The sequence below is a fragment of the Eucalyptus grandis genome, chromosome 7, assembly GCF_016545825.1.
Source record: "Eucalyptus grandis isolate ANBG69807.140 chromosome 7, ASM1654582v1, whole genome shotgun sequence".
Lineage (NCBI taxonomy): Eukaryota > Viridiplantae > Streptophyta > Magnoliopsida > Myrtales > Myrtaceae > Eucalyptus > Eucalyptus grandis.
In genome coordinates this window covers 54808273-54816141 of record NC_052618.1, presented here as the reverse complement: position 1 = coordinate 54816141, position 7869 = coordinate 54808273, and the positions used below count along the sequence as shown (strand labels likewise).

Below are 7869 nucleotides of genomic sequence, written 5' to 3'. Positions count from 1 at the left end.
TTCCCTGCATGCTATTATAAAGCTCATGTGGTCGGTTCATCCATACCCTAAATCTAGAGACACGCACACTATTTGATTTGTTTTGGCTACCTCAAAAGGGCAGCACACAGCCACTGACTAAGAATATACGCAAGCAAAGTCTGGAAAGGATATACTTCTTGATAATTCAGGAACTTATTTCCCGACCAAGGTACAGAGCAGCATTTTACAGATTGAAACGAATGGCGGCGCTCGAAGAATCATTAGGCATAGCATGAACCAGGACCATTTGGCTGACTCCGTGCTAATTTGTTTGTGATGGGAGCGGCTTGGACCCCCCACCCATTCAAGAGGCATCTGAAGTAATGTAGTCGCAGTAATGCTGTGTTAATTACATTTCCAGTGGATATGATCTCTCCTACTCTACAGTCGCTCTACAAAATAGAAACAAGCGAATAAATACAGATATATGTAATTACGATTACACTAGAATTATCAATTTTCCAATCTGCATAACGAAGGAATATGCAGCTTTTAGTATGCCTGGGCTCATTGCATTGGTTCAATTTCTTATTAGCCTCAAGTAGTCTGTCTACAACATTGCATATTACACCTGTAACTAGTACTAAGCATTCAAGCGCTCCTGGCCACGCCAAGAAGAGAAAGCTAAGACAAGAAAAAGATACCATTCCGGGGGCTACTATGAGTTTGAGGAGGATTTGCACAAATGCGATACACCAATGGAAAAGGAGAAGAAAATGCATGAACTGGCAAGTTAAGGTTTGGGGAGTTGGGGAAACACAATCAAAGGCCATAAGCAGTTCCTTACCCCAGACAGCCATTTCCCATGCCAAAAGTTGTTTGTATGTTCCATCTACATTTCGATCACTTAAAAGACTGATTTCTAACGATATAGTTCATTCACCGAAAGAGAAAGGACTATACGCCATTCATTACCTCAGCACAAAACATAGTATCAAAAAGGCTTTAAGGATAAATGGTAAAACCCCCAGCTACCCCGTATGTCTTCAAAATCCATGCAACCCAATCGGTCACCATTGGGTGATATCCAACTTGACCCCTTTTTGTGATATATATTACTCTAGAGAAACTGCTTTACAGATTATGAGATGATGATAACAAGTAATTGGCCATGACCCCAAAAAAAGAGATCACCATCGGGACCGATCATACGTGAAGGGATGTAGAGACAACTTCACTGTCACCAAAAAAATTCCTTTGCAATTAAAAAAAAAATGAATCTCTGAATGGACAAAGAAGGATGAGAGCCGAGAAGAAAAAGACTCAATCCCCCAGCATAGAACGATGCCCAAAGACTCGCTTACCTGCAGCAGCAGCAGCTCTAGGCCATATCATTTGCTGGACATTAGAGGTATCGGCTGTCTCCCCCCACATGCAAACTTCACCACCAATCACAAGTTTTTGTTTGGAAGCATCACTTATTCCTTCGAGGAGCTCTGCAGTGTAGACTTGATCCCATGGCACATCTAAATGATCTAGATACCAAACGCCTCGACTGCTGAAAATGCATTTAAAGCCCTTTGCGACAGCCTTTGGACATAACCTGGTCCCAGCCTACATTGACAAAAATTAATTAGCTTGCAATCAACATATCTTGAATACTGATCAAAACTTACCAGTTATGTACTATTGTCCTTGGATTAATGCTCTGGGGAAATGCATTAAATGTTTCCTCCCTGAAGCAATTGAAAATCAATGTCACACTCTACATACAAATGTTATGAAAAAAAGAAGGTCGAACAACAATTAGGATGGCTGAATACTGATTGCAACAAACATCAGTGCTATTAGCACACACAGTTTCATTTTCTAACTACCAATGAATCTTTCATACGTGCTCTTTCCGGCTGTTATATTCTAAAAACCTCCTCTACCTCTGGAACCAAGGGCCACAAGCCTGAGATAACCACTTACTATCTAGAAAATTAAAGCAGGGAGAAGTTAGTCAACTGGGTCCCCAGGGCACAACCCATTTATAACTTTAATCCAGTTCAAAACGTCATTTTAGCAGTGAATCAACCAAAAATCTTTCAAAATGATGGGCCCAAATATAAGGACATGATAACAAAGTGCTCTTTTATAAGCAAAGACTGATATTAATGACATAACTACTAGTTTGAGTATTATTTTCATTTTTCTATAGACGTGGAAGTCTAAAAGGCACTCTCCCATGCAAAAGTGATATTCATTCAACAACATGTCATCTCACAAAGACAACAATTCCATTGAAATATCTTTCTCAAAATGATGCAGAGACCAGTGTTGAGATGTGCCTCTTCAAAAAATATTGTCATATTGGTGCGGAGACTTGATATAAACCAAGAAAATTGGCAAAGAGAAGGAGAATAACATGTTCAATTATTGCTAAATCAAAAACAATCTGCAGAACGAACTGTCTCCAGCAGGTGTTAGTAACGTGTACATACCAGTTGACAGGGGTCCAATTTTTTGAAATGGCAATTTCTTGAGCTTTGAGTACAAAATACTTGTATGCATCTTTGCCAGTCATGTTATGGTTTTGGAGCCTGCATTTAAAAGAACCCTCATGTTCAGCATCTGACATGAGTTGCCAGAAGCAAGTATTGGAGACTGCATTAAGAGAAAGGAGGGCATACAGGGAAAGGTATCACCACAGAGAAACAAGCTGGTGTTAAATCCATACAATTTCAAACAAAAACAATTTATAGAAAAATTGCATTTTTGAGAATAGATAGTTTGATTGAATACCAAAAAGAAAGAACAATGAAAATTGCTTCCACACTGTAGCAGTGGTCTCAAGAGATCTAATTAAAAATGTCAGGTTACAGCTCCACTATCCTCCTCTATTCTTGAGGATCCTAATAATCAGAAGACCTGCTAATTCCATCCAAATTTTGTAGAATCTAATTTCTAAAGTACATTTATTGCTTTGATTTTCTAGGTTAACAAAGAAAGATATTTTAGTCATGGTAGTACCCAGTATCAAAATACAATTTTTCAAGATGGAATGGGCTGCATGCTCATTCACACCAATAAAAAACCGAAACGCATTCCTGTAATTGTAACTTAATAAAACAAATAAGTCTGCTGCAACAGCTTTGGCAAAAGATCTAAGACCATACAACAATAATGAGTGGGTTGAAGAGACGGCTTAGTTTATGACAAAATAGAAAATAATTGCAATTTCCCAGGCCAAACTTCTGGAAGTAGAATAAATCTCAAGTAAAGTAGTTGATTAATATACCACTGGTTCACATGAGGGGTGGATGTCCAACAATCTGCAAAAGAAATATCAGATAACAATAATCACTTATATAGTTTGTAATCATAAAACTTTAATCCAGAGAAATGTCTCAAAGTCCATAATGCTGTCATTTCACAAGTAGATGTACTAGCCCATTGGATATCATTTGACATTACAAGTGTTCACTAATATCATTAATAAATTCTTTATGTTAGGTGATCCCATGCCCATCATGTATATGCAACTCCAATAATGTCTACATGATCCTTCAACAGCATACAGAGGATGACCAGTTGGTGAAATTCAGATTTTCAATTCTTTTAAGTATGGGACCAATGGGACCAAGCATGCATTGAGTAGCAGATATTTTCCCTTTTAAAGCCTTCCATTTTCTTCATTTTGTTCCTCTTGCACTAACACCAATGACATAGGATGGATATGAGGATATTTCCCATGGTATACCCAGAATAAGTTAGCACTCTAAAGAAACTGAAGGAAAACCCATATGCACAGAGAAGAGACAATTACAGAAACAAGAGCCCCTGTTACAATCCTAAGTCAAATTTTGCAAAGTACTTCTAAAGTTTTGAGGTAGAAAAGGTCTACCAATAATTTAGTAGCTAAAGAACAAACAACTGCCAAAGAAAAAGAGAGATGCCAAGGTCACCAGCACTAACCTGTGTTAACCTCATCACCACCCAAGTGAAACAGCTCAAAGGGGAAATTTTTTCTCATATCTCCAACGATAGGATTTGCGTTAGATCTACCCCAAATGAATGAGAAGAATGAAGTTTCACAGATACCCTAACTTTTCAGGCATTTACTAAGTGACAACAACTCCTTTCAAGTAGGGCCTTGCCCATGTAGAGAATTTTTAAGAGCAAAGCTTAATGTTACAAAAGTTTCACACATGTTATTACTCAAGTCGACATAACTTTCTTCCTTCAGGATCTCATAAAACACGAATATCTATGTCACAGGTGTATAGATAATTCATACATGGGCTAGCACGATAGATAAAGACACTGGATGCCTAACCTGATAATAGGCCAGAAATTAAGTCAAAAGTAGAACTTTCAGAAACATCAAGTGGCTCTCTACAGGATTTAGAAGGCCATAATTCAGGATACTCTTTCCCTCTGCATTAAAGAAGACCAGAAATTTATGGTCGCTTATTTTAGATATAAAACCTAAAAATGTCCACGTTGTCTCATCAAAAGCTGCAAAATCTCCAAAAAAGAAGGGGGTACCCATGATTCTGCATGACCAGGGACATCTACTTCAGGCATCACATGGATTCCTAAAATCAGTTAAGAAAGATGCTCAGCAAATACTACAATTGTACTAGGTGATAATAATAGTAACTCAGTCATAATTATAAAATACACTCATATAGTAAAGCAGCAGTTCTAAGGCCTGCTAGATTTATACAAGTTCTTTGTAGCAGTTGACACAAGGAACAGACTTTTATCAAAATTATAAAACAACAATTGCAATGAAATATGTGAGAACACATTCTTCAAAACCTCAACAAAGAAATGAATGTGAGAACATACCTCTACTTTTGGCAAAGCTTCATATGGTGAGAGCCAGCATGAACAAAAGGACAGAGTTAGTACATCACCAGGTGCCATATCCAGGAAGTCAAAATATGTGACGACATGAACCACAATATCAATTAAGTGGCAGCATGGAGGGGAAAACACATTATTTGTTGATCTGTTAGGCAGTCTAGAATTGCATATGCCCTTCTTGTCAGGTTATATAGATTCTGACTAGTAGAAGCACTGCTATAGTTTGACTATATACAAAGAATTCTCCATCTGTAAGACTTTCTAAACCACTCTCTCAGTCAATTTCTGGAATGCTTTATCTAGAGAAAAAAAAATGGACCTTGTAGAGAAAGTTACCATACTGAAAGGAAAATGAATAGTTATAGAAGAAAATCAACTTATGACATCCAGGACATGATTTCACGTATTCATGTTAATATCTCATATTGACCAATATAAACCCAACCGAGACATCCAAAGCATTCTCAAGCAGAGAATACAAACAAGTATACAACTAAATGGCAAAAAGAAGAAGATTTTGCTTATCATGGAACAAGCAATGGACATCTTACTTCACTATTTCATATGCATCCTCAACTGTATATCGCTCCCATTTTGTATACGCCCCTTGCCACAACTTAGGATAGGTAGGCACTTCCAGAGGAAATGACTGTTCGTCTATCATGTGCCATTGAAGGACATTCTACTGAATGTAATTCCCATAGGAGGAACACATTCATGAGAATTAAACGAGCAAAACACAGAATAGTTATCAGTAGAGTGTTACAGGAAAAGTGCACTCAGAATAAAAGCAAGAAGGAAATGCAAGTGGTCACATCTTACTAGTTTAGCATATGACATGGAATCCAGTATATGCTTAATCACATCGACAGGATAGCAGTGCCTCAAGGTATCTGTTATAGAAGATGCCATGCCACCAATACAAAAACATCACATAATGTTAAAGGATGTTTGCCATTCAACGTGTTCAATTAAAAGGCTCATTGCTCTTACCAAGTAGTAGTCCACAATATGCAAACCTTGGCTCATCTCGGACACACCATGGAGCCTTGTGCACAAGTACCAACTTTGTACTATAATCAAAGGTACATAATTGGCTGAATGTCTGAAGTGATGAAAAAGAATGTTTGAGAAAGAAGCCTCACATATCCAAGAAACTCCCGCTTCAGGATCCACCAAATACAGAGATTACACCTTGGAAATATGACCAAAATACTACTGAACAATAAATACAAAGAAGATATATTCTTAAAATGCCTCTGACGCAGAAATGGGTGATAGTGGATGAGAACTGTGAGTTTGCAGCATAGAATGTAGTACCCACCACAAGCTTACACTTACCTTCTTTTTTTTTTTTTTTTTTTAAACATAAACTTCTGCGAAACATGAGAATCCCATGTTCTATAGATGAGGTAGCATTAGGCTGCTGCCCATCACAAAGTCAATGGTTGTAACTGTTCGACAATTCTAAGATCACGTGCGAATATAATTTTCTCAGTATTACAACTGCTATCACAATGCACATATCTAGCTTGAGAATGGAAAGGGGGAAAAGAAAAGGAAACATTCCTCTAGCATCTTTCCACCATTAGCAAACCAAAATCAACTATCATAGCAATGCGATACCACACATAAAATATATCAATACATGAAGAGCGAGTTTAAAAACATTTGCACATACCTCCAATCCTCGTAATGCACCATAAACAGTATTTGCCTGCAGCAAAGGGAAACACCTCTATTACCACATGAATGTCTCATGCTCTCGTGCAAATGCAGGTCAGTGTGCTCATGCCTATCTGTTATAGTTATACTAGACTTTGTCTAGGGATGGAATTGGACGCGTGAAGATGATTTGGCTGAAATCTTTGTCTCTTTCCAATTCATGAAACTCGACAATTGATTCGCAAAGTCAGTCAGTTTACCTCAATTGTCGCCTCTCCGATCATGGATTTGCCATCACTCTTCGTCACGAGTAAGGTGTAGCTCTCATCCACCCCAAGTTAAAGCTGCAAAGAGAAACACGCACGCAAACCAACGACTCAAATTTCACATCGCGCGCGCGCGCCCCAATTTCAATCAAGCGAGCAAGCGAAAAACAGTACATATATCCGCTTCGCTGACCGGACGAACCTCCTCATTTCCGGAGCAAAATGGTGGTGGGGCTGGGTTCGCGGGATGGAAGGTGAGGTTGTTTGGCGGCGGTGGATGTTGAGACGAGGAAGGAGAAGCAGCGGCTTCGTCTCCCTGTCATCTCTCTGCCCTCGCGATCGAAGCTTGCAGTCACTCCCTCTCCACCCTCCAATCTCCTCCTTTGGTACGGACTCCATTCTTGAACTTCACGAATTGCCTTCGTTCCCGCTCGGATTTAGTGGAGGCGAAAACATTTCTTTGGTCCGAGCAATGATTTGGGATAATGTATTTTCGACGTAATTTGGTGAATATCAGAGCAATAGTTAATTTGGTGAATATCAGAGCAATAGTCAACATCGTTAACACTAACGACAGGGTCAGTACACGAGGGAATACAGAGCACGAGGAGTCCACAACGTCCGGAAGAGAGACGCGCAGGGACATTTTTGGCGTTTAACTTTGTCAATTTAATATTCCGATTGTCGAAAGGCGTGTGTTTGGAAGGGCTCTGTCGCTTCATGGAAAGTGATGGTTTCTCGAAGCATTTCCCTCTTGCGGCGTGTTTTTTAAGGCAAGTATCTCACCATTTCAACAAATGCAGGTCTCATCGGGTTCAGCATTTAAAAGAGGCTTTTGGGCTTTAAGGGAATTTGGTCAAATGCAAACATATTTAGTTTTACTTTCAAATTGCATTTCTAAATGGTCTAAGGGCTTTAGCCCAAAATATCTCCAAAGGTCATTTGGGAAGTTGCATCTTAGAATGCAAATCCCGCAACTGTTCACAAATACCATTCGTCTTCTTCGGAGAAACAAATAGAGGCCGACAACCAATGGCCAAGAGATTACCTGCATCGTTGACCATTGCTTGAGGGGTCGCTCAACCTAGTCAACCGTCGCCCTGGGGTCACAACCACCTGA

The 7869-nt window shown here is 39.1% G+C and overlaps 1 non-coding gene across 1 annotated transcript; it reads right to left on the bottom strand.

Annotated features, from left to right (window-relative positions):
• Nucleotides 1-531: 531 nt before the first annotated feature.
• Nucleotides 532-7148, bottom strand: LOC104429620. The gene is made up of 15 exons (XR_001983158.2): nucleotides 6924-7148; nucleotides 6744-6821; nucleotides 6500-6535; nucleotides 5812-5923; nucleotides 5641-5711; nucleotides 5370-5500; nucleotides 4801-4817; nucleotides 4495-4544; nucleotides 4283-4373; nucleotides 3922-3981; nucleotides 3245-3278; nucleotides 2448-2546; nucleotides 1638-1697; nucleotides 1326-1575; nucleotides 532-1198 (listed from the first exon to the last, which is right to left on the bottom strand). It is a non-coding gene; the product is annotated as a beta-hexosaminidase 1 (transcript).
• Between the last annotated feature and the right edge of the window lie 721 nt (nucleotides 7149-7869).